The 9,110-nt window shown below is 40.3% G+C and overlaps 1 non-coding gene across 1 annotated transcript; it reads left to right on the top strand.

Annotated features, from left to right (window-relative positions):
- Nucleotides 1-8,821: 8,821 nt before the first annotated feature.
- Nucleotides 8,822-8,894, top strand: TRNAG-CCC (transfer RNA glycine (anticodon CCC)). The gene has a single exon. It is a non-coding gene; the product is annotated as a tRNA-Gly (tRNA).
- Nucleotides 8,895-9,110: the final 216 nt, after the last annotated feature.

Raw genomic sequence — 9,110 nt, 5'->3', positions numbered from 1 at the left:
TTAGTGAGTTGTGGGACAAATCTAAGTGTCTGCGTAAACATGCAACCAGAGTCTCCAAATGGCCAGGAAGTGTGATTAAAAAATACGTTTTTTAAAGAAGGGTTAATGACTGAAATTGTTCCAAATTTGATTAAAACTATCAATGCATAGCTGTAAGACACAGAAGCCCAACAAACTCAATGCACATGAAAACTGAAAAAAAATACAGTAAAGCACATCAGGATCAAATTGTTTACAACCAGTGATACCAAAAAACCTTAAAATTAATTAGAAAAGAAAGCACCAAAAGCAAGAATAATAGCATATTTCTCATCAAAAGCAATGTAAGCAATAACACAGTATACAACATCTTTAATGTACTGAAAGAAAAAATCAATCTAGAATTCTATACTTAGTGAACACACCTTTAAAAAGCAAAGGCGAAGCAAAGACTTTTTCAGATATAAAATATTGAAGGATTTTCATTACCAACAGAACTGCACTATAAGAAATTGTAAAGAATATTCCTCAAGCAGAAGGAAAACAATACCAGGTGGAAATCTGGATCTCACTATGAAATTAAGAGCCTAGAAATGGTAACTATGTGGAGAAATGGAAAATATATTTTTTTCTTATTATGTAAATTTCTTTAGAAGAAAATTTATTGTTTAAAGCAAGCAAAAGAGCAGTGTAATGTGAGGCTTATTACACGTGTAGAAATAAACTGTGTGATAACAGTAGTTAAAATTCAGGAGGCATATAATGGAAGTATTTTGTAGTAAAAGTCTTTTAATATATGTAAAGTGGTATAATATTACTTGAACACTGATTGTGGTAAGTCAAAGGCATAGTTTATGAACCTAAATCAACCATTAAAATAATACAACAAAAGAGATAAAATGGAAAAATAAAAAGATATGCAATTAATTCAAAAGAGAGCATAAAGAAAGAGGAAAGAGAACAAAAGATGGATGGAATAAATAAAAAAGTCAGCTGGTAAATTTTAAAATACCATATAAATTAGAAATAGTTTAATTATCCCAATTAAAAGATAGCACTATTATGGTGATAAAGAGAAAAGTCCAGCTGTATGAATATACATCATATACCCAGCTATGAAGTGAAGTCAAGTGAAAGTGGTTCAGTCGTGTCTGACTCTTTGCGATCCCCTAGACTATATAATCCATGGAATTCTCCAGGCCAGAATACTGGAGTGGGTAGCCTATCCCTGCTCCAGGGAATCTTCCCAACCCAAGAATCGAACTGGGGTCTTCTGCATTGTGGGTGGATTCTTTATCAGCTGAGCTACCAGAGAAGGCCATACTCAGCTATAAGAATATATATCAAACAAATAGGTGAAATTAAAATGGAAAATTATATACAATGTTAATTAGTTAATATTAGTGAAAATTAAGTCATAATGGCTATATTAATATCAGAAAATGTAGATTTTAGAACAAAAAAATACTACCAGTCATAGGGAGGGTCATTTAATAATGATAAAGTGGTCAATTCACCAATATAACAATCTTAAATGTTTATGTAACAGATAATTGAGCTTCGTTATACATGAGACAAAAAGTGATAAGGTGAGAAGAGAAAAACAAACCCACACTTATTATAAAGTCAGAGATTTTAATAATGGGTAGAAAATGTAGACAGAAAGTATCTAGAAGATTTGCACAACACTGTTAATCAAATTAACTTAATTGACAATTTTAGAATCCTATACCCAACAATGGCAGAATACACTTTCAAAAATCAGTGCAGCATTTACCAAGGTAGACAATGTATTATAATAAAACAAATCCTAACAAATGTAAAAGAGTCAAGTCCTAGAAAATCAGTTCTATAACCACATAGAATTCAATTATAAATTAATATCAGGAAAAGAGCTGGAAACCTCTAAGTAGTCCAAGCTAATATTCATAAATAACTCATAGGTTATAGATAAATCCAAAGAGAAAATTTGAAGTGTGTTAAACTGAATAAAGGGGCTTCCTCAGTGGCTCGGACGGTAAAGAATCTGCCTGCAATGCGGGAGACCCAAATTCCATCCCTGGGTCGAGAAGATTCTCTGGACGAGGGCATGGCAATCCACTCCAGTATTCTTGCCTGTAGAAGCCTATAGACAGAGGAGCCTGGCAGGCTACAGTCCATAGGGTTGCACAGAGTCGGACACAACTGAAGTGACTTAGCACGCACATAAACTGAATGAAAATGAAAACCCAACACGAAAATGAGTGGCTTCAGGCAGTACTTAACATCTATAGCCACAAATGCCTTACATAGAAAAGAAAAAAGGTCTAAATCAATGAACTCTACTTCCGCCTTAATGAATTAGAAAAGAAAAGCAAGTAAAAGTAAAGAAAATAAAAGAGATGCAAGAAGGTGAGTCAAAATCAACAAATTAGAAAAGCAATAAAGAAAATCCACGAAATAAAGAGATGGTTCTTTGAAATGATTCTTAAACTCAATAACCCTATAATGAGAGAGGTGGCCCAGCATGAGTCACACGCTTATCCCCTGAACATTAGTTACACAATGGCTAAGTCACCCTCTAGCTGGAACCTCCACTAGGGTGGGCGGGCCCAGTGAGCAGGCAACTCAGTGTTTCCACTTTACTGGGTCAAAATTTATGTATGTGACTATTTTAATTCCTTCAAACAGCTTACGTCCCCACAAAGAGTGTATATGAGCTGCTGCTGCTGCTGCTGCTCTAAGACATTTCAGTTGTGTCCGACTCTGTGCAACCCCATAAACGGCAGCCCACCGGGCTCCCCCGTCTCTGGGATTCTCCAGGCAAGAACACTGGAGTGGGTTGCCATTTCCTTCTCCAATGCATGAAAGTGAAAAGTGAAAGTGAAGTCGCTCTGTCTTGTCCGACGCTTCGCAACCCCATGGACGGCAGCCCCCCCAGGCTCCTCCGTCCATGGGATTTTCCAGGCAAGACTGCTGGAGTGGGGTGCCATTGCCTTCTCCGTATATATGAGCAACACTCTCTAAATCAAATTAACAGAATGGAATAACGCCATTTGCAACAACGTGGATGGACCTAGCTATTATCCCGCTAAGTGAAGTAAGTCAGAGAAAGACAAGCACCATATATCAGTCACATGTGGAATCTAATTGAAAAATGATACAAATGAATTTATTTGTAAAACAGAAACAGACTCAGAGATTTCAGAAACAAATTTATGACTACCAATGAGGAAGAAGGGGGGTATAAATTAAGAGCTTGGTATTAACATACACACATTACCATATATAAAATAGATAACCAAACAAGGATGTACTGTATCGCACAGGGAGCTCTACTCAATACTCTTCAGTAACCTATAAGGGTGAAGAGCTGAAAAAAATGAATATATGTATAACTGAAACACTTTACTGCACACCTGAAACTAACACAATTGTAAGCCAACTATACTCCAATAAAATAAAATTTTAAAATATGGGCCATAAAAATAAATAAGTGAACCACTCATTTGTCTGTTCCACAACATCCAAGTTTTGCAAATATAACATTCAACTTAGGTAAATAAAATAATGGAGAGGGAATATCTAATGTTATGTCTTTTCCTGAACATGGAGCATGTCTCCTATGTCTTCAACTCAGTCCTTTACCGGAGTCTCCTTTGCTTCTGCCCCTAATTTTGGGGAGGCCTTAAGGATCTAGACTCAGGATCTTAGGAGTGACCCCTCTTAGGGAGTTCACAAACTTTCATGATTTCATTCAGTACTTTTGTAAGAACAATCTTCAACATCTACTGCCTCTTCCTAACTGTTCTTCTAAGTCATGGTATTTGTGGCCAGAAACTGAGACATCAACCTGGACTTGTTTTCCCTCTTTTGCTATATCCAATCTTTTGCCAAGTTTTTGGCCATGTTGGGATCTTTCTTTCTGATCTGCCCACTATCTATCTCTGTTATTCAGACCACATAAAGGCAATGAATGGCAGATTCTCAGCCCCCAAGTTTAGATTTTACAGTCTAAGGCCCATAGGAGGATGGACTATATATTTCAATCCCAATTCCAAAGTCTCTGAGTGGATCACGTTCCTATCTCTGAACAGTTACATACAGCCGGAGGTCAGAGTCACACAGCAGAAATATGAGAGGTTATCAGCCCTACGGGTGGGGGGTGTTGTTCCCAGAAAACAGTCTGGGAGGAAAATTCTATAGCTGGCCTTCACATGAGTCCTTGAAATTTTATGGAAAGAACTTTAAGTGTTATCTAAAGTCAGAATTTGAGATATATTCCATACATTGTCAGTGAACTTAGGTTCAGATATGGGTTTCCTTAATATTAAGCTGGAAATATTTCTAAAATTATTTTCATGGAAAAAAAAAAAGTCCTGAATGTGCAAAGAAAGGAAACATCATCCCATCTTCTTGGTTTTCATTTAACTAGAAAACTCACAGTACCAGCCATCAGCAGCCTTTTCAGACCCTCATTTTTCATTATCCAGACGTGTGGCATGGAATTCCCCCAATGCCAAGGTTGGTGGCCTTCAATTCCTTGCTGCTCCATGCCATTGGGGTGACATCAGCATTCTGGGCTTTCCCAGACGTGAGCCCAGAGGCTCTTCGTTCCCTTAAAACGTGTTGTTTTTGGATTCCACAGAGTAAGCCGACAGGTCTAGAGGAGACTTCCTTATGGCTTAGAATGCTGTCCCTTAGTGCACTAACCACTGGGGCTTCCCAGGAGGCGCACTGCTAAAGAGTCTGATGGCCGATACAGGACACGAAGAGCCGAGGGTTCTAACCCTGGATCAGGAAGATCCCCTGGAGGAGGAAATACCAACCCACTCTGGTATTCTCACCTGGAAAAATTCCATAGACAGAGAGGAGTCAGTCTGGTGTGCTACAGTTCACGGAGCCACGAAGAGTCGGACACGGCTGAGCATACACACTGTACCAATGACTAAAGTTCAACTCAAAGAAAAACAATAAACTCAAGGAGAGAGTCACTCATTTGGCTGTTAGGTATTTGGGTATTTCTATTAAGTATTTCTTTTCATACTGTTCATGGGGTTCTCAAGGCAAGAATACTGAAGTGGTTTGCCATTCCCTTCTCCAGTGGACCACATTCTGTCAGATCTCTCCACCATGACCTGCCCGTCTTAGGTTGCCCCACGGCCATGGCTTAGTTTCATTGAGTTAGACAAGGCTGTGGTCCTAGTGTGATTAGATTGACTAGTTGTCCGTGAGTATGGTTTCAGTGTGTCTGCCCTCTGATGCCCTCTTGCAACACCTATCGTCTTACTTGGGTTTCTCTTACCTTGGGCGTGGCGTATCTCTTCACGGCTGCTCCAGCAAAGCGCAGCCATTGCTCCTTACCTTGGACGAGGGGTATCTCCTCACCGCCGCCCTTCCTGACCTTCAACGTGAGATAGCTCCTCTAGGCCCTCCTGCGCCTGCGCAGCCACGGCTCCTTGTCCTGAAGGATCCCAGATGAGTGCCCAAGATGAAAGGTTGTTGTTGAATCATGCGAAGACACGGGGATTCTTGGCCCCCGGAGAAGAATTCAATCCGGGGCCAGAGACAAGGCTTGATCGCTCAGAGCTTTTGTGTAATAAAGTTTTATTAAAGTATAAAGGAGATAGAGAAAGCTTCTGACATAGGCATCAGAAGGGGATAGAAAGATCAAATCCCTTATGATTATACAGTGGAAGTGAGAAATAGATTTAAGGGACTAGATCTGATAGACACAGTGCCTGATGAGCTATGGAATGAGGTTCGTGACATTGTACAGGAGACAGGGATCAAGACCATCCCCATGGAAAAGAAATGCAAAAAAGCAAAATGGCTGTCTGGGAGGCCTTACAAATAGCTGTGAAAAGAAGAGAAGCGAAAAGCAAAGGAGAAAAGGAAAGATATAAACATCTGAATGCAGAGTTCCAAAGAATAGCAAGAAGAGATAAGAAAGCCTTCTTCAGCAATCAATGCAAAGAAATAGAGGAAAACAACAGAATGGGAAAGACTAGGGATCTCTTCAAGAAAAGCAGAGATACCAAAGGAACATTTCATGCAAAGATGAGCTCGATAAAGGACAGAAATGGTATGGATCTAACAGAAGCAGAAGATATTAAGAAGAGATGGCAAGAATACACAGAAGAACTGTACAAAAAAGATCTTCATGACCCAGATAATCACGATGGTGTGATCACTGACCTAGAGCCAGACATCCTGGAATGTGAAGTCAAGTGGGCCTTAGAAAGCATCACTACGAACAAAGCTAGTGGAGGTGATGGAATTCCAGTTGAGCTATTCCAAATCCTGAAAGATGATGCTGTGAAAGTGCTACACTCAATATGCCGGCAAATTTGGAAAACTCAGCAGTGGTCACAGGACTGGAAAAGGTCAGTTTTCATTCCAGTCCCAAAGAAAGGCAATGCCAAAGAATGCTCAAACTACCGCACAATTGCACTCATCTCACACGCTAGTAAAGTAATGCTCCAAATTCTCCAAGCCAGGCTTCAGCAATATGTGAACCGTGAACTTCCTGATGTTCAAGCTGGTTTTAGAAAAGGCAGAGGAACCAGAGATCAAATTGCCAACATCCGCTGGATCATGGAAAAAGCAAGAGAGTTCCAGAAAAACATCTATTTCTGCTTTATTGACTAAGCCAAAGCCTTTGACTGTGTGGATCACAATAAACTGTGGAAAATTCTGAAAGAGATGGGAATACCAGACCACCTGACCTGCCTCTTGAGAAATTTGTATGCAGGTCAAGAAGCGACAGTTAGAACTGGACATGGAACAACAGACTGGTTCCAAATAGGAAAAGGAGTACGTCAAGGCTGTATATTGTCACCTTGTTTATTTAACTTCTATGCAGAGTACATCATGAGAAACGCTGGACTGGAAGAAACACAAGCTGGAATCAAGATTGCTGGGAGAAATATCAATCACCTCAGATATGCAGATGACACCACCCTTATGGCAGAAAGTGAAGAAGAATTAAAAAGCCTCTTGATGAAAGTGAAAGTGGAAAGTGAAAAAGTTGGCTTAAAGCTCAACATTCAGAAAATGAAGATCATGGCATCTGGTCTCATCACGTCATGGGAAATAGATGGGGAAACAGTGGAAACAGTGGCAGACTTTATTTTGGGGGGCTCCAAAATCATTACAGATGGTGACTGCAGCCATGAAATTAAAAGACGCTTACTCCTTGGAAGAAAAGTTATGACCAACCTAGATAGCATATTCAAGAGCAGAGACATTACTTTGCCAACAAAGGTTCGTCTAGTCAAGGCTATGGTTTTTCCTGTGGTCATGTATGGATGTGAGAATTGGACTGTGAAGAAGGCTGAGCACCGAAGAATTGATGCCTTTGAACTGTGGTGTTGGAGAAGACTCTTGAGAGTCCCTTGGATTGCAAGGAGATCCAACCAGTCCATTCTGCAGGAGATCAGCCCTGGGATTTCTTTGGAAGGAATGATGCTAAAGCTGAAACTCCAGTACTTTGGCCACCTCATGGGAAGAGTTGACTCATTGGAAAAGACTCTGATGCTGGGAGGGATTGGGGGCAGGAGGAGAAGGGGACGACAGAGGATGAGATGGCTGGATGGCATCACTGACTCGATGGACATGAGTCTCAGTGAACTCTGGGAGTTGGTAATGGACAGGGAGCAGAGTCGGACACGACTGAGCGACTGATCTGATCTGATCTGATCTGATTAAGTATTCCAGAGTGAAGGACTGCCTCGTCTCCTTCCTATCTCATCTCCCATATTCTGTGCTACATTTGTGAAGGATTTTTTTGCATCCAGGGATTTGTGTACCATCTCATGCCCCTGGGTTTATGTAACTGTTGCCTTTGACTTTTCTGTGTAGTTGGAGTCTACTCGTTCCCCAAAGTCCAGCTCAAATATTTCCTCTTTTATTAAAAATTAATTAATCAATTTGGCTTTGCTGGGTCTTCCTTGTGCTTCACAGGCTTTCTCTAGGAAAGAGAAGCATATTGAGGAGCATGTTCACAAGCTGGAGCTCTAGAGCTCACATGCTCAGTCATTGCAGCACATGGGTTCAGTTGCCCTGTGGCATGTGGGATCTTAGTTCCCCTCTCAGGGATAGAACCCGAGTCCCCTGCATTGTAAGGCAGATTCTTACCCAGTGGACCACCAGGGAAGTCCCTCCTCTATTTTGAAGTCTCCTACCTCAATTTTCCCTTCTCCTCCACTTCTGCTGTTACAGCTATTCTTTCTTAAGTGAACTTGTGATACTTCGGCTCCTCTCTCTTCAGGGTCTTTTAACAAATAGGTTGAACCTATTTGGTGCTAAGCATGAGTGTTTGACTTGTACAGGTTGAAAGTATAGGATGAAAAGGCATATTTCTTGACTACAAATATTTTTAATCTCATGGAGAGGCAAAAAAGAAAATAAAACACCATATAAATTGATGGAGAGTTATAATGTGTGCATAAGGAAAGGAACAGGCCATTTTCTTCTCTCCTCCTGGTGTTTCCTTTAATATGGAAGGAGTTCCATTAGCCTAGCATTCTGAGCCTTTCAAACTCTGTGCTAAGGAGTGATATATTTGATTGGTAAATTTTGAAAGAATTTAGTCCTGTTCATAAGGGATTCATATTCTCTTCTCTTACCCCATCCCACAAATCTTCCAGTGGGGAAGTCTGACCCCGTCCATCTGAGCCTGTGTGTCAGAGAGTAAGTTAGCTAAATTCTGAGTCTTTAGGAAGCTTTTTGTCCACTTATCTATCCATATATATAAGCCCCTCACTATTAAGTCAGCTTTATCAGTAACAAGGGTAATATTTTGGTATTCTGTTCCATCTACTTTTGGGGGGGGGTCGTCTAAAAATTTTTTTCAGGGACTTCCCTGGTGGTCCAGTGGTTAAAACTCTGCACTCCCAATGCAGGAGGCCTGGGTTCAATCCCTGGTCAGGGAACTAGATCCCACAAGTCATAGCTAAGACCCAGCACAGCCAAATAAATAAAAATCAATAAATACTTAAAAAAATCTCTTTCAGACCTCATGTGCTGTATGCGTTCTTCTGGGAATGAGCTATTTTACCTAATATGATGTCTTCCAGATCCATCCACATTGTCACAAACAGTAGAATTTCCTTCTTTTTTAAGGCTGAGTAATATTCCATCATATATAT

Source organism: Bos javanicus, chromosome 29 (genome assembly GCF_032452875.1).
Source record: "Bos javanicus breed banteng chromosome 29, ARS-OSU_banteng_1.0, whole genome shotgun sequence".
Taxonomy (NCBI): Eukaryota; Metazoa; Chordata; class Mammalia; order Artiodactyla; family Bovidae; genus Bos; species Bos javanicus.
This window is presented reverse-complemented; position numbering and strand designations above follow the sequence as displayed.